We start from the raw sequence: 18,531 nt of genomic DNA on the forward strand, positions 1-18,531 counted from the left end.
ATTGAATAGTCGTCAGCCCACATTTGTATTTATACACACTCCGCATATGTCCAACAAATTAGTGCAATTTTCACACTTAGAACGTTTTGGTGTGCTCTGTCTAATTGAACACATTTGTGGTTGTTTGGTTCAAACCTGCACCCCTTATACATGAGAGCTTCTCTAGAGAGTTGACTTTTTTATTGTCAGAATTTTTTTACAACAGTTGCAATGCAGACAATTAACGTCGAATTAAACCGCTTCTAATGACAACTTGTTGTCATAAAACTACCTTTTTAGTATTTGGAAATATCGTCACTACAGCTTTGTTGGGAACCGCGTTTGGGATATCTGTACTTGTTAACTTCGTGCTTTGCGGGTGCCTGTACAGTTCCCGAAGCAAGGAAATATAACTATAGGTATGATCATGGGCGTCCGCACATAGGGGCAAATGGGGTCAGCTGACCCCCCCTGGAAAATTGTTGGATGAAAAATGATTATAGGCTTTCTGTTTAATTTCTTTAGTTTTTTGACAAATGCAGCTATGTGGTGATTTTGTGGTTTCCCGTTGCCTAAACTACCACTCAATTGTCCCGAGCACTTTAACCCGAAGGTACAAGACCGAAACCTAATCCAACTTCTGATCTTGGCGGTTTCTCTATCCGTCCAATTGACAGAAATAACAAATAATTTTCGCGACAGCTTTGGAGTTTCCTGATTTCGCCGCTGCCATCTAGCTTACCCAGCAAAACTGCAGCTGCAAGATAAGCGATAAGCGTAAGGCAGGGGTGTCCAAACTTTTTTTAGTGGGGGCCAATTTTTGCCAGATGAAGACGTCCGCGAGCCAATTTTTGCCAGATGAAGATGCCCGCGGGCCAACGTTTTTTTAAAATTGAGCAAAAATATACGGGATTTAAGGAAATTGTGGGATTTTGTTGCGTCAGCACGCTGTACACTTTGCTTTTACCGGTAAATAAAGTTCCTGGAAGGTTTTTGCGTGAAGTCGCAAAAACCCAAAAACGTTTGCAAAACATTTAAAAAAACAGCCGCGGGCCACGTGAAATGTCGCCGGGGGCCGCGTTTGGCCCGCGGGCCGCACTTTGGACACCCCTGGCGTAAGGTAATCGAAATCGTTGCTTAAAACACGGGAACAGATTCTCAAGGACTGAACGCCTTTCTAAAGCGATAATGCTACCGTTAAGTTGCACAATGTCAAGAATGCACTAAAGTTGGTAACTGTAGAAGGCATAAATTCAATAAACATCAATCTAATGTTCGTGACAAACCATTACGTGTTTGGCGGGTCGAAACAATACAACATTAAACGTTTTTATCCATTTTTTACTCATTTTACATTTTCAAAATGATTGATACGTTGCATTAAGTGCAGTTAACAACCAGCGTCCCAGCCGGAATGTAACTTTCCGATTGTTAGCGCATAAAACTCCTTATCCAACCCTTTGTTACGTCACAATTGGCGTTAGATAACAAGCGAATACAAGAGATTAAAACCTCGCGGCTTTAAGATAACGACTCCCAATTATCATGTAGCGGTAAACAAAACGATTTGGGCCTATTTAATTTATGCACAACTTTTTGAAAAGGGGGGGTCCGGAAAGGGCAGAGTGAACCCACCTTGACCCCCCCTAACCGAAAACCTGCGGACGCCCTTGGGTATGATCGTTTTGTGCTTAAAAAGTTTGTTATTTTTTCTATAATGTACGAGACTTAGAACCAACGGTTTGGCAAATGGTTTTTAAAACTTACGGGTTTAAGAAGTAACAAAATCAATACAGCAGTTATTGAAACTGCAATTACTTTTAAATATTGCTTGTCAAATATATCTTCACATAATACCTCAGTCAATCCGAACCCGATGGGACCAAAAATGTATTGATTAAGTAAAGGTCTAGACTAGATTAACCGAGGTCGATTACAAGTTAACCCAGCGGGCACCGGGCGTAGTATAAACGTCATTTTCACGTCGAAAATCCATATCGACGTCTTTCTGACAAAAATCGACCATTGTGAAAAAATAGGCCGTCGAAATTACGTCAAATTGAGGTCAAAAATTAGTCAACATTTTAAAGGTCCCGAAACAACCGGTATTCGACGTCATTTTAATGGCATATTAGGCACGTTTAAGTAACGTTGAATTTTTCACGTTTATTCGACGTTGTAATTTAGTATCTTCGCAACTTTGCCGTAATTTGGATTCAATTTCAACGTCTTTCTTTTCACGTTGAAATCATGTGCATTTGTCGACGTTGAAATAAAGTCGCCTAAACGTCGTCGATGAAACCACGTTTGTTGGTTTAATAATCGACCACATTTCAACGTTGAAATCCGACCAAAAATCAAACCAAAGTAAAACTAAAACGTCAAAACCATTAATAAACGTCGATTCTTGGACAAATTAGACACGTTAATGAAATGTTGATTTTGTGGTGAAAATTCGACGTCGTAATTTAGTTTCTTCGTAACTTTGTCTTAATTTGGATTGAATTTCGACGACTTTCTTTTCACGTTGAAATCATGTGCATTTGTCGACGTTGAAATAAAGTCGCCTAAACGTCGTCGATGAAACTACGTTTGTTGGTTTAATAATTAATCGACCACATTTCAACGTTGAAATCCGACCAAAAATCAAACCAAAGTGAAACTAAAACGTCAAAACCATTAATAAACGTCGATTTTTTGACAAATTAGACACGTTAATTAACAAACGTTGATTTTGTCGTGAAAATTCGACGTCGTAATTTAGTGTCTTCGTAACTTTGTCTTAATTTGGATTGAATTTCGACGTCTTTATTTTCACGTTAAAATTATGTACATTTATCGATGTAAAATGAAGTCGATTAAGCGTCGAAGAAGTAAAGGCATTTGTTGGATTAATAATTAACCGCATTTCAACGTTCAGAACAGGCTTAAAAGCAAACTCAAGTAAAAATTATAAGTTAAAACCATTTCTGAACGTCGATTTTACGATATGTTTCGAACGTTAAGGAAACGTTGAATTTGTCGTTAATATTCGACGTCGTAATTTAGTGCCTTTGCAACTTTGTCGTAATTTGGATTGAATTGCGACGTCTTTCTTTTCACGTTGAAATTGTATGTATTAGGGAACGTTAAAACAAAGTAGATTAAATGTCGCGAACGAAAAGGCAGTTACTCAACAAAACAATTAACCTCATTTTAACGTCGAAATTTAAACCATTTTGAAGATCAATCTAATAGCATATTTTAAGAGATTTTATGTTGAACTTTTCGTGTGTACTTGTCATCGTCATCGCAATTTAAACTACGTTTCAGCTAAAAAGTTTCAATCATATCCACACATGAAGAAAAGAAGAAAGCACACAATTTTTGAGTAACTCTTACTACATGTTGCCAGTTTTCACACGCTTATTTGACAAAAAAAAATATCGATGTATAATATAAAAGCGTGATTGAAAAACATGGTCAGTGACGTTTTGTTTTAGCTAATATTACTTCTTGAAGAAGATTGTAACGCTAACCACAAAAAATACCGGCGCGCCTTGGTCGATCAGGCTCATATGCCTGTAGTTTCATAAGTCTCGTGACATTCCTCTCCCATGGGATCCAAACAATGGTACTTTATCGGACTGGGCGCTCGAACTCCCGCTGTTAGTCACTTTGATGTCAGTTTTAATAAATTCGATTTTGCGCTAGTGCTTTCGCGCCGTTTTGTTCTCCCGCGCAAGGGTCATGTGACCACGGGATCCAATAAGCGCAAAGGGCATGTTCGTCATTTTGGTCGAATCTACGCAAGTTTAGCAGTAAGACGAAAAGACGAGCGTGAGTATGGCTGCATATTACAGGCTGTCAGGCTTTATAGGATTTTTCGAGTTCTTCAGTATCTGACGACAGGGAAGAATCAAAGTAAACATGTAATTTTTTTCATGTCAACAATGAACATGGGACTATTGAAAGGAATTTATTACAAGCTCGCATTGGCTCAACTCATCTCCTCAAAGTTATGCAAGGTAAATTATTTGTATCACTGCTATGAGGAGGAGGATCCTTCCCAAAAGTGGCCTATTGTTTTAAGTCAAACCGCTTTTTTCCTCATGTGGTTCGAGAAAGTTGGTTTACTTAAATGCTGCAAGTAGAATACACATGTACATGGTCTGATACGATTCATCTTGTAGAAGCAATTAATTATGTTGAAATCGTATTTCTAAATGTATAATAAATGGAGTATGTACGAGTAGCCTACAAGAGAAAAGCACTTTTTCCAATGCAACATATTTTTAATTAATGAAATTTTTATACAGAGAGAGAGAGTTCGTGCGAGAAGCAACAATTAAGCAACTCTAGTTATGATGGGAATTATCTCAAACATGGAAAATCCCTAACGTCCCCGCTCCCCGGACAACTACAACATCTTATTGTGATTTTTGGTAGTTTTTCTTGTAATAAATTCTTTGTTCGGTTTAACTTTTGTGTATTGTGCAGGTAATTGAAGGATAATTTAGTTACGTTAGGGTCGTTGTTAGACGTCAAAGTGGAAGAAAATTTGTTGCAGTTTCGACGTAAATATACAACGAAAAAGACGTCAGTAATAGGCGCGAATATTACGTCAACAAAACTCGTCAAATCAACGTCATTGTTAGACGTCGAAATTCCCAAAATTTGTTGCATATTCGACCAAAATATGTAATGTAAAAAGACGTCAGGAATCAACGGGATTTTAACGTTAGTAAAAGCCGTCAAATCAACGTCATTGTTAGACGTCGAAATTCCCAAAATTTGTTGCATATTCGACCTAAATATGTAATGTAAAAAGACGTCAGGAATCAACGGGATTTTAACGTTAGTAAAAGTCGTCAAATCAACGTCGTTGTTAGACGTCGAAATTCCCAAAATTTTTTGCATATTCGACCTAAATATGTAATGTAAAAAGACGTCAGGAATCAACGGGATTTTAACGTTAGTGAAAGTCGTCAAATCAACGTCGTTGTTAGACGTCGAAATTCCTAAAATTTGTTGCATTTTCGACCAAAAAATCTTAGTGGAAACGACGTCTGGTCCGAACCATATATTAACTTCATTTCGACGTCGCGGTGCCTGCTGGGAAGTCTTACCAAGTTACACATCATTTGTACTTTTGTCCGAGTTAAGAGAAAATCAAGATTAACCGAGGTTTACTGTATATTTAATGTCGACCATATAGGATGTAGGAGTTTATTTATTGTGTATTATCGTTTTAAATCATGCAAAAATTTTGACAAGGAAAAAAATGCATACCCCGATGATTCTGGATTATGGTCTTGTGATTGTGTAAATGTATTCCTTTTCGTTAATTAGAAACAACGTGCCACAAGCCAACAAACCGGTGCAACTTTTAACCGTTCAACAGCCGTCGTCGATTCGTTCCGTCCCAGTCGCTCAAACCATCCAACCGACAAACGTTCATGTTACTCAAAGTGCACTTCCTTCTAATTTTCAGTCGAGTAAGTGTTTGAAGATTTTTCTCATTTTGTGTGATGTAACCACAACTCTCTGTTGATATTGTCTCATAAGTCTTTTTACATTGCAGTTGCGGATTAAACGATTCAACTTTTAATTTGCTTTGCAAATAACCATCCTGCGGTTGTTAGAAGCAGACCAGCCAATCTTGAATATGCAAAACCCATCCAACAAGATTTCCGCGACTCTCCTGCAGTTGCCGAAACAAGCAGACAACAAAACTTTTATGGAACTGTGAACAGACTTCCTTCTCCAAATCTTCGCCCAAGTATGAGTGACAAAAAAAACTCTGTAAACTTGTCTCGATCTTTGTATCTTTGTAAATTTTGCACAATATTGTATTCTGTTGTGTGTTTTGGTATGATATTTGGTTCGTCGTATGTTGTTGAAAGACCCCAATTGACGCTTGAGTCTATACATAAAGTGCAAAAATTAGTTCTGTAATTTTACAATCGTTGTGCAGATGATACGTCTGCCGTTGTTGGAAGCGGATTAACGGAAGAAGGCTATCTGAAACCGATCCAACAAGATTTGCCCGACTATTTTCCATTGTCTGAATCAGGCCCACAGCAAAACAGGCAACAAACTGAAGGCGGGCATTCTGCTTCCTACTTGCATCCAAGTGAGAGTGTTATCTGCCCTTGGTGATCTTTTGTGTTATTAATTTAATTTCATATAATGCTTACCGGCAAAATACAACACATATGTGGCCTTTAATAATATGTAATTGTACGAAGACATTTTTTTGTACATTTCATGCATGTTGTTTTGATATCGACGAACAACGTTTTATTGGTTTTAAACTCTATTCTATCATGATTGTAAACTCGTTTTGCAGATGATAGAAGTGCGGTTGTAGGTAACAGTCCAGACAGTGCCGAATATCTGCTACCGATCCAGAAAGATTTGCCCGAATACCTGGATTTCAATGAACCCACATAAAGCGATATGCCAATTTATTCCAAACGTAGACTTGTGTAATCTTTTCAAAACTTTTAGCAAAACGTTACAGCTATAAACCGACCACAGTATACTTCGCACAACGGAAAATATAGCATGGCTTTTACTAACATTACAGTCTGTTCTTTGCACAAATATTTTTTTCTTTTATTTTTATTCTTTGCTGTAACATAAAAGCATTGCTATTTTTGCTCATGTGATGTATTTGTTTTGTAGAGAATCTTTTTAATATCGTGATTAATGTAGACTGTACCGAAAAAATATAACTGTAGGATATACCTAGTATATCAGTGTGCATGAATAAAACTGTTTATTTAAAGTATCGTCGACTCACACTCTGAAATTACTTCACGTCCAGGAACAACCGTTAAAGATTTTTGACAAAAGCTTTCGAAACTCGTTGATGACAATAAGTTTCTGACTAGAATGAACCAACCATTCTATGACACAATGTGAGTGCTAATTTCCCATGATTGTGGCTGCTTAAAAACTGAAGTTTTTTTTTATTTTTCTTTAAAACTGAAACTGCATTTTGTCAACGTGTTTCTGCAAACATACCATACATAACTATCCAGTTTTTCCGACTACTTAGTTGTATGCTTGTTGTTGCTGGTAAATTGCAACTATCACTGGTTCGTTGTGAGTAATGCGTTTGGGGTGAATGCAAACAATAATTTTAAAATAACGACACTCTTAATCGCTCATATTTTTGCTTTTGTATAAACTGTGCCATTACCAGTTTCGTTGATTATTTACGCAAACATGTAGCCTAAACAAAAAACTAAATCATTGATGGTGTTTGACTTGTGTTCTATATGTGAAGTATTGAAAAAACAATTAATGTACACATTTGCTTGATTTCACAGCATTTTTTAAAAAGCTTTCACGACTGAAATGTGGCGGCTGTTTTGGGCTGCTCCGAACGTTTAATTTTCAGTTTGCCCTGTTCTTTTAAAATTCCTGCAACTGTGTCGTAATCATCGTAGATTCTTAAACTTGTTACGCATGCGGCGATTAAAGAATTCCTTAATCGAAAGAATTCGGCAATTATAGTTGAAACTTTTTAGTAAGTTTGACTTCTTCTAACGCAGTGGTTCCCAACCTTTTTGTAGTCACAGACCCCTTAAATTTAAAGCAATTTAGTCTTGTTATTCGTCTCCTGCATTATGGGTTATTTTTCTTTCGCTATTTGGGGCGGAATTAAATTTGATTTTAATCAATCTTTACAGTCCTTAAATCTCAATCAAGTTTTGTACTCTACCGGTCAATGCAACAAATCAATAAATTTTCTGGTGCACAATGCAAATCATTTTAAGTTTTATTGTTAATGTGTGATTTGTGATGTCACAATGGAGGTAACAGTCACACAAAAAGCGAGTTTTCTTGATCCAAAAGTTTCACTAACAGGTAGCGCTTGTATGCAGGATTGTAAAAACGTGTAGGCCTACCATGCGTTTTTTTGTTGTTTTTAGGTGTTGCCCAAAACCTTATCAAATGGGTAAAATGACTTGTATTATCCAGAATCTGTTTACATTTTAAAGACAATTTGTGTGGAGATTACAACTTGAAAACCTTTTGATTCGTCATGGGAATGACGTTAAAATGTTGCAGTTGTAACCGCCATATACTGTTGATCCTTATTGTGGAGGCCTACATCAACGGAGCTTTATGGAAAGAACAACAAACGTACTCTGCCGGATGTGACCCGATTTTAGGTTGTCGCACTTTCGCCTTTTAACAACTGAAACTGCGTCACGTCCGGACAAAACCCTATGTAAATTTTTTCCAAAAATATTTAAATCTTCCAATCAATAAAGACAGCTTGCAGCATTGAGCAGGAGTGAACTTAATACAGTTGCTTAATAAGTGCAGGCATTACTAAAAATGTATATATTTAGAAGCTTGCGTTAACGGTTTTGATGTGGACAATTTGATTTGTGTTTAAAATAATTTTTGCAGTGTTTACAATATGCTTCTTCACTAGGTAGTAATGAATGACGCGGCGAACTCACTAACTTTGGCTACTTTAGCAAACTCGGTATCTTCAGCAAGCGATGGATGTTCCTGTGGGTGAAATTATTTTAGCTCTACTAAAACTATGTTTATAGATTAAGTCTGTTACATACGGTATCAGTATATTGTCTTCTTACACAATACTGTAAGTGAAATCGCAAAAACTTTCCATAGCTGAATATCGGTGGTGTCTTAAAATATATTACTAAAGTGCTTAGAGCAGTGCTCTTTACTTTTTTGAGCCAGCTACTTTGGGGTGTTTTATTACAGGAACCGGTGTGATCGACATAACAATCACTCGGCTTTTTTGCCAGTTTACAGGCTTTCAAACAAAGGGGTATATAGCTGAAAACATGCAAATGCAAATAACATAAAACGTTTTGGTGTCCTTTATGTCAGTGGTTCTCAACATTTCAAGTTTGCGGACCGGTAAACTTTGTAAACAAATTTTGCGGACCGGTGGATATTAAAAATCTACCCAAAATGCAATTACGACAATATATGCAATTCAAATGAAGTATGAAAAACTCAACTTAACGAAAAGTTTGCTGCTGTCTGTTTGATATCATACGTGTTAAACGCGGTTCTTTGAGATATAAAAAATTGAAATTGAGATATAAATTTGTAATACATTTGGCGGACCGGCAGGAAAGTTGATGCGGACTGCTGGCACTGGTCCGCAGACCGGTGGACGAGAACCACTGCCTTATGTTCTATTGTACATATGTGTGGTTGTTTTGGTTGGAACCTGCACCCCTCATAGATGAGAGCTTTTCTAGGCAGCTTAACTTGGTTGTTGTTAGCGATCATTTACAAAACAGCAGTGGCAATCGCAGATAACCACGAATGAAACCACTTAAAACTATTATCTTTTTAGTATTTGGAAATATGGTCACTGTAGCCTTGTTGGGAACCGCGTTGTCAACTTCGTGCTTTGTGAGCGCTATTTCCGAAGCAGACATAGGTATGATTGTTTTGTGCTTAAAAAGTGTTTTAATTTGCTTTTCTGTAACATACGAGACAAAAATTAACGGGTTGGCAAATGGTTTTTAAATTTGCGGGGTAAAAGGGTAAAAAACAAATTCAATACAGAAGTTATTGAAACTGCAATGACTTCAGTCAATCTGGACCCGATCCTTAGTCAATCTGGACTCGATGGGACCAAAAAATGTGTCGTTCAAGTCTTACCAATTACAAATCATTTGTACATTAGGCTTTGTCCACATCAGGCCAAGATCCGGTTTTTAAAAGCATAACCCGATGGCTTTGAATTCAAGGCTAATGATTGTTTTAATCGTATTCTTTCGTTGATTAGAAACAACGTGCCAGAAGCCAACAAACCAGTGCAACTTTTAACCGTTCAACAGCCGTCGTCGATTCTTCCCGTTCCAGTCGCTCAAACCATGCAACCACCAAACTTCCAAGTACAGCTCCTTCCCCTAATTTTCATTCGAGTAAGCGTTTAAATATTTTTCATATTTAGTGTGATGTAACCACAACTCTGTTGATTGTCTCATCCGTATTTTTACATTGCAGTTACGGATTAAACTTTTAGCTGTTTCAAACACATTTCTGTCGTGATTTAAAATTGCTTTGCAGATAACCATCCTGCGGTTGTTAGAAGCAGACCGGCCAATCTTGAATATGCACAACCAATCCAACAAGGTTTCCGTGACTCTCCTACAGTTGCCGAAACAAGCAGACAACAAAACTTTCACCGAACTGCAAACAGTCTTCCCCCACCAAACTTTCGCCCTAGCATGGGTGAAGAATATATTCGCTCAAAATTTTATTCTGTCGTGTCTAGGAGTAGGATACTTGGTTCTCGTACCAAAGTTGTAAACGGGCCTAAAAGTGGAGCCCGAACCTGACCCTAACCCGTTTTTGAAAAAGCTGTTCAGACCCTAAAGTTTGATTGACAAGCGTATACATTAAAGCAGGGGTCTTCAACCTTTTTAGCTCAATCGCCCCCTTTCCAAGGCATTGGCTCCTAATCGCCCCCCTGTGAGATTGTTATTTGTATAAAATTTTTGCCTTTTGAGCAGATGTGGGCGGTTAGATTAACCTAGCACCACGAAAGCTTCAGTCAACACCTAATTTGATTGCTACTACTACACGCAAGGTCCATTTCATGCAATTCAAATGCATCTGAGAACAATTTGTTACATCATAGACAAACAATATTACGATTATGAGCAAACAATCGCTTTCTTTTGTTGACAACAAAAGGGCATTACTCGATAGAGGTGAATGACGCAAATACTTAAAAGACAATCTGTTTCTAACGATTTGTTCATCGTACATTTCATGCATGTTTTTTATTATCGACGAACAACGTTTTCTTGGTTTTAAAGCCTCATGATTGTAAACTCGTTTTGCAGATGATGGAAGTGCGGTTGTAGGTAACAGACCAGACAGTGCCGAATATCTGCTACCGATCCAGAAAGATTTGCCCGAATACCTGGATTTCAATGAACCCACCTGAAGCGATTTGCCAATTTATTCCAAACTTAGACTTGTGTAATCTTTTCAAAACTTTTAGCATAAAGTTACAGCTATAAACCGACCACAGTATACTTCGCACAACGGAAAATATAGCATGGCTTTTACTAAAGTTTCAGTCTGTTTTTTGCTCAAAAATTTTTATTTTTTTATTTTTTGCTGTAACATATAAGCATTGCTGGTTTTGCTCATGTGATGTGATGTATTTGTTTTAGAGAGAATCTTTTTAATATCGTGATTAATGTAGTCTGTACCGAAAAAAAAACACATGTAGCAAAACGTTTAAAACATAAAGTCGTCATAAACTGTCAATTTTACTTTTTTGTTAAATAAGTTGATAACTATAGTAGATATTCCTAGTGTATCAGTGTGCACGAATAAAACTGTTTGGAAAATCAACAAACGGTTTTCAAAGTATCGTCGACTCACACTCTGAAATTACGTCACGTCCAGGAACAACCGTTAAAGATTTTTGACAAAAGCTTTCGAAACTCGTTGCTGACAATACAGTTTCTAACTAGAATGAACAAACCACATTCCACCAGACAATGTAAGTGCTAACTTCCCATGATTGTGGCTGTTTAAAAACTGCATTGTGCTTGAAAATTTTAAATTTTTCTTTAAAACTGACACTGCAGTTTGTAAACGTGTTTCTGCAAACATACCATATATGACTATTTTTATTTTCCAATTCATCAGTTGTATGCTTGTTGCAAAATTGCAACTATTATTGGTTTGGCGTGAGTAATGTGTTTTGGGTTAATGTAAACTTTAATATTGAGACAAATACATTCTATATCTTTGCATTGGTGATTCGTTGATTATTTGCGCAAACATTTAAACAAAAAATGTAAATCATTGGTGATGTTTGACATATGTTATATATGTGAATTTGAGTATTAAAAAAATGTTAAAAAGCAAGTCTGAAACGTGGCCACTGCTTTAGGCTGCTCCGAACGTCTTTTTATTTCGTGATGTTTTTCTGAATTTCCCACATTTCCCGTATAGTAATCATCGTAGATCAGTGATTCTCAAAATTGTTAGGCATGAGGCGCATTACAGAACTAAGATTCCCCTTTTTAGTACACTTCGCATGTAAACACAACAAAAATTGTAAGAATGATAATTTTCAACTTTATTGTGGCGAGAAAGGATGGTTGATTGCCAATAACAATAATATGAGTTTTGAAACGTTGTAATGTACATCAGTATATCGTTAAGTCCTAAAACACCAGGGAATGTTTGCACTTTAAATAGGGAATATTTCTCGGCACACAGTTTGAGACTCACTGTCGTAGATGCTCTTGATGAAACCAAAAAAATGGACAACCGAAAAATTAAATTTTTATGCGAAATAAAACAAACGTTTTTGAACAAATCTTTGCATTTATACGAGCCGTAACATATCATATGCAATATTTTGGTAGAAACGATATGTTTCCTTGTTCGTAAAAAATACTTCGTGCATCTCGCAACAGCTCAGGTCTAGGTTTACTTTTACTTGTAGCAGGGATTTGACCAGTAATTGTTGAAAATAAGACAAAAGAAGGACTGAAGTCAAAAATAACGACATTTCTTAGAAAAAAGGACAATGAACTTTTCTAAGACATACCCCTTGAAAATAAGGACAAATCTTAGAAATAAGGACGGTATGGCAACCCTGCCTATAGGGAAGGAGGGTGGGCATTTCCCGTAACAAGTGTGGTAGGTTACAAAATTTAATTTTCAATTTTTTATAATTTTTATAGTTTTCAAAACAATTCTGGGTCTTGTTCGGATATTTCGATTGTTTGGACTGTCGAAGCACATTTACGCAGTTGGTAAGAAAACAGTAATCCTAACAAAGAAACACAAAATACCTAGCTGAATTATTAATTTGTGGTTAAACAGGGGTAGGGTTGGGAACTTGGAAAGTAAATTTTTGAAAAATTTACATTAAGCTCTAAATATTGGGGTTAGTTTCATTAAAGTTTTAATGATAATACCTAATCCCAACCCTAATAGGCCTAATCGTTTGCAATAGGATTTGTGCTCTTTGCGCCACCTCTCAAAAATTAGCTAAATGTTCGGCTGACGTGAGTTATGTTCTTAAAACTTTTTCCCTTGTTTAATAGCCAACCTATACTTTGAGGTAATTTTCGGATTCATAAACAACGTTATTAAAAGAAATGCGATGTCACAAGTGACTAGGCAATTTATACGTCACTGTTTTCTGTTCATATATTATTCGTTTTGGGACATTTTTTAAATCCTTATTTCAATCACACAAAGTTTACATTAGATACATTCAGCTAAAAATAGTTATTGTGCGCGAACAATTGCCCTTTTAGCTTTAGAAGACAAAATGTCAGCAACAATAACGTCCTCTCTTATAGTAAAGCAGGTTTTCGCAATCTAGTGAACAACGTTCGGTTTCGGATTAACTTCAATTGGTGGCAACATCATCGAACTTTTTTACATTATACAAGTTTCATAATCAAAATAAAATTGCTGCAAAACACTACAAACTCTCTTTCAACAAAACAATAGGTCTTTTGCTAGGTCGTGAAGTGTTTCGGAGCAACAAATCTAAATCATTAAAGTTAAAATCTTTCTAAAACGGGTAGGCCCTATACCATGATTTTTTTTTGTTTTTAAGTATTGGCCAAAACCTTATCAAACAGGTAAAATGCCTTATGTTATCCAGATTCTGTTTACATTTTAAAGACAATTTGTGTGGAGATTACAACTTGAAAACCTTTTGATTCGTCATGGGAATGATGTTAAAATGTTGCAATTGTAACCGCCATAAACTGTTGAACCTTGTTGTGGAGGCCTACATCAACGGAGCTTTATGGAAAGAACAACAAACGTACTCTTCCGGATGTGACCCGATTTCAGATTGTCGCACTTCGCCTTTTAACAACTGAAACTGCGTCACGTCCGGACAAAACCCTTTGTAAATTTTAGTTGAAAATATTTGAATCTTCCAATCAATAAAGACAGCTTACCAGCATGGAGCAGGAGTGAACTTAATACAGTTGCCTAATAAGTGCAGTGTTTACAATTTGCTTCTTCACTAGGAAATAATGAATGGCGCGGGATCTTTGGGACCTTCAGAAAGCGATGTATGTTCCTGTGGGTGAAATTATTTTAGCTCTACTAAAACTATGTTTATGGATTAAGTCTGTTACATACGGTATCAGTATAATGTCTTCTTACACAATATAGTAAGTGAAATCGGCAATAAGTAAGTGAAATCGCAAAAACTTTCCATAGCTGAATATCGGTGGTGTCTTAAAATATATTACTAAGATGCTTAGAGCAGTGCTCTTTACTTTTTTGACCCAGCTACTTTTGGGTGTTTTATTATAGGAACCGGTGTGATCGACATAACAATCACTCGGCTTTTTTGCCAGTTTACAGGCTTTCAAACAAAGGGGTATATAGCTGAAAACATGCAAATGCAAATAACATAAAACGTTTTGGTGTCCTTTATGTCAGTGGTTCTCAACATTTCAAGTTTGCGGACAGGTAAACTTTCTAAACAAATTTTTCGGACCGGTGGATATTAAAAATCTACCCAAAATGCAATTACGACAAAAATATGCAATTCAAACAAAGTATGAAAAATTCAATTTAACGAAAAGTTTGCTGCTGTCTGTTTGATATCATACGTGTTAAACGCGGTTCTTAGAGATATAAAAATTAAATTGAGATATAAATTTGTAATACATTTGGCGGACCGGCAGGAAAGTTGATGCGGACTGCTGGGACCGGTCCGCAGACCGGTGGACGAGAACCACTGCCTTATGTTCTATTGTACACATGTGTGGTTGTTTTGGTTGGAACCTGCACCCCTCATAAATGAGAGCTTTTCTAGGCAGCTTAACTTTGTTGTTGTCAGCGATCATTTACAAAACAGCAGTGGCAATCGCAGATAACCACGAATGAAACCACTTAAAACTATTATCTTTTTAGTATTTGGAAATATGGTCACTGCTGTGGCCTTGTTGGGAACCGCGTTTGGGATATCTTTGCTTGTCAACTTCGTGCTTTGCGGGTGCCTGTGCAGTTTCCAAAGCAGACATAGGTATGATTGTTTTGTGCTTAGAAAGTGTTTTAATTTGCTTTTCTGTAACATACGAGACAAAAATTAACGGGTTGGCAAATGGTTTTCAAATTTACGGGGTAAAAGGGTAAAAAACAAATTCAATACAGAAGTTATTGAAACTGCAATGACTTTGAAATATTGCTTGCCAAATATATCTTCCTATTAAACAGAAAACCTTAGTCAATCTGGACCCGATGTGACCAAAAAATGTGTCGTTCAAGTCTTACCAATTACAAATCCTTCGTACATTAGGCTTTGTCCCCATAAGGCCAACATCCGGTTTTTAAAAGCATAACCCGATGGCTTTGAATTCAAGGCTAATGATTGTTTTAATCGTATTCTTTTCGTTGAATAGAAACAACGTGCCAGACGCCAACAAACCAGTTCAACTTTTAACCGTTCAACAGCCGTCGTCGATTTTTTCCGTCCCAGTCGCTCAAACCATGCAACCATCAAACTTCCATATTACTCAAAGTGCACTTCCTTCTAATTTTCATTCGAGTAAGCGTTTAAATATTTTTCATATTTAGTGTGATGTAACCACAACTCTCTGTTGATTGTCTCATCCGTATTTTTACATTGCAGTTACGGATTAAACTTTTAGCTGTTTCAAACACATTTCTGTCGTGATTTAAAATTGCTTTGCAGATAACCATCCTGCGGTTGTTAGAAGCAGACCGGCCAATCTTGAATATGCACAACCGATCCAACAAGGTTTCCGTGACTCTCCTACAGCTGCCGAAACAAGCAGACAACAAAACTTTCACCGAACTGCAAACAGTCTTCCCCCACCAAACTTTCGCCCTAGTATGGGTAAAGAATTCTGTACACTTGCTCAGACAAGTGTACAGAATATATTCGCTCAAAATTTTATTCTGTCGTGTGTAGGAGTAAGATACTTGGTTCTCGTACCAAAGTTGTAAACGGGCCTAAAAGTGGAGCCCGAACCTGACCCGAACCCGTTTTTGAAAAAGCTGTTCAGGCCCTAAAGTTTGATTGACAAGCGTATACATTAAAGCTTTAGAAAAGAACAAGACGCCCAACACACAAGACACTTGATCTTAAACAAGGTGTTTTAGGCCTACATTAGACCAGATCCAGCATCTGGCTACTTAGCTTGGAAAATTTATTTAATAGGTACTGACACAAAATGTAAAGTCAGGTCCGAATTAAGACGGCTTTTCAAAAAAAAAACAAGCTCGAACCCGGCCCGAACTCGACCCGAACACGACTCGAAATCGTACCAAATCCCGTCCGACCTACAACTCTGCGTCATACATTGTTGACAGTCCCCAATTACCGGTTGAGCTTATATTAAAAATAAATTTTACGATTTTCGAATCATTTTGCAGGTGATAGGTCCCCCATTGTGGGAAGCAACTTGACGGAAGAAGGTTATTTGAAACCAATCCAACAAGATTTGCCCGACTATTTTCCTTTGGCTGAATCAAGCCCACAGCAAAACAGGCAACAAACTGAAGGCGGACATTCTGCTTCCTATTTGAATCCAAGTGAGAGTGTTATCTGCCTTTGGTGATCTTTTAGTGTTGTAAATTCGGTTTCATATTCATATAATGCTTACCGGCAAAATACAACACATATTTGGCCTTTAATCATATTTAATCATATTTAAATGACAATCTGTTTCTAACATTTTGTTCATTGTACATTTCATGCATGTTGTTTTGATATCGACGAACAACGTTTTTTTGATTTTAAACTCTATTCTATCATGATTGTAAATTCGTTTTGCAGATGATAGAAGTGCGGTTGTAGGTAACAGATCAGACAGTACCGAATATCTGCTACCGATCCGGAAAGATTTGCCCGAATACCTGGATTTCAATGAATCCACCTAAAGCGATTTGTCAATTCTTTGCAAACTTACAATTGTGTAATCTTTCACAAAATTTTTAACAAAGAAGTTGCAGCTATAAACCACAGTATATTTCGCACAACGGAAAATATAAAATGGCTTTTATTAAAGGTTCAGTCTGTTCTTGGCTCAAAAATTTTTTTCTTTTATTTTTATTTTTTGTTGTAACATAAAATCATTGCTGGTTTGCGTCATGTCCAGGAACAACCGTTAAAGACTTTTGACAAAAGCTTTCGAAACTCGTTGCTGACAATACAGTTCCTAACCAGAATGTTAAAGCAACCACATTCCATGACGCAATGTGAGTGCTAACTTCCCATGATTGTGGCTGTTTAAAAACTGCATTGTGCTAGAAATGTTTTTATTGTTTTTTGAAACCGAAACTGCATTTTGTAAACGTGTTGCTGCAAACATACCATATAAGTTATGACTATTTTTTTCCCAACTCATCAGTTGTAAAATGTCATAAAGTCCTAAAACACCAGGGAACGTTTGCACTTTAAAATAGGGAATATTTCGCGGCACACTTAGAAATGTCACACAGCACACAGTTTAAGAATCACTGTTGCGGATGCTCTTGATGGTCTCAAGGCTTTGTGAATCTAATTGCAGTCGATGTTTTTCATAAAATTCAGTGTTAGACAAACAACATCCACGCCAGAACTAACATCCCAATCATTTTGCCATCTAATAAAGTTAAACTAGCATAGGGTTGCCATATTTTATGAAATACAATCCCTGACAAAATTTATCTCGGTTGCGTGAACCCAGTTTTTCTCAAACTTTTAGTCTAAATGTGTTGACGTAAGTCTGAGTGTGTATTTCAGAAAAACGAAAGTTGATTACAGGATTTTAGCTAGTTATGTAAAATTGCGCATAACAATGATCCAAATCTGACATCACAGACAGGACAAAAAATCATTACAATTGTGCGCGAACAATTGCATTTTGTTAGTTGTCATGACATAAAGCCTATTGTTTAACAATGGAGACGGTCGATTTTCACTTGAACTTTGATTTCAACTTATCCAGTTGCACAAACTGACGCCAAATAAGGTTATAGAATTACTTCCACCTTTTCGAGGTCCCCGCAAAATGCCCTAAAGGACCGCGGACCCCAGTTTGAGAACCGCTGCGTTGATCATTTTTGCGATCCAAACACTTCTATTCCCGGATAAATTAGAATATTAGGAAGTCACACGGACAGCGACACGAGAAAACGTTACATACGACACTCTGATCCTTGTCAATTGACTTAGTGCGCACGCTTCTGTTTAGTTAAGTTCTTTTTTAACCAAAAAATTAAACGATGGTAGTCACAAGGAGCTTTTTAAATTTGAAGAAAAATGCCACTGCAAAAATGTTTCACTGTAAAAATACCACTGCAAAAATGACTTTTAGTTGTTAGTTAGTTCCCTGCATATTAGGTACACAGATAAATGAAATTTTCCACGTTCTCATGTAGCTTCGAATGCTGTGTTTTCTTGAAATGCGGATTTTTATTTGTGTATTTAACCATAGATAACTTAATTCACTAGATGCGCAACTCGGCAAAATCGCTCAGACAGGTCACGCTTGAATGAACCAGTACACATTGGCTTCTTTACAATGGCGG

General features: G+C 36.9%; 2 long non-coding RNA genes across 2 annotated transcripts; both read left to right on the forward strand.

Moving 5' to 3' along the window:
• Positions 1 to 2,788: 2,788 nt before the first annotated feature.
• On the forward strand, positions 2,789 to 5,450 carry LOC145209032 (uncharacterized). The gene is made up of 3 exons (XR_013854993.1): positions 2,789 to 3,986; positions 4,278 to 4,403; positions 5,311 to 5,450. It is a non-coding gene; the product is annotated as an uncharacterized LOC145209032 (long non-coding RNA).
• Positions 5,451 to 5,548: 98 nt separating this feature from the next.
• LOC145206775 (uncharacterized) lies at positions 5,549 to 6,559 on the forward strand. Its single transcript, XR_013853726.1, has 3 exons — positions 5,549 to 5,740; positions 5,936 to 6,094; positions 6,311 to 6,559. It is a non-coding gene; the product is annotated as an uncharacterized LOC145206775 (long non-coding RNA).
• Positions 6,560 to 18,531: the final 11,972 nt, after the last annotated feature.

Source organism: Phallusia mammillata, chromosome 1 (assembly GCF_965637545.1).
Source record: "Phallusia mammillata chromosome 1, kaPhaMamm4.hap1.1, whole genome shotgun sequence".
Taxonomy (NCBI): domain Eukaryota; kingdom Metazoa; phylum Chordata; class Ascidiacea; order Phlebobranchia; family Ascidiidae; genus Phallusia; species Phallusia mammillata.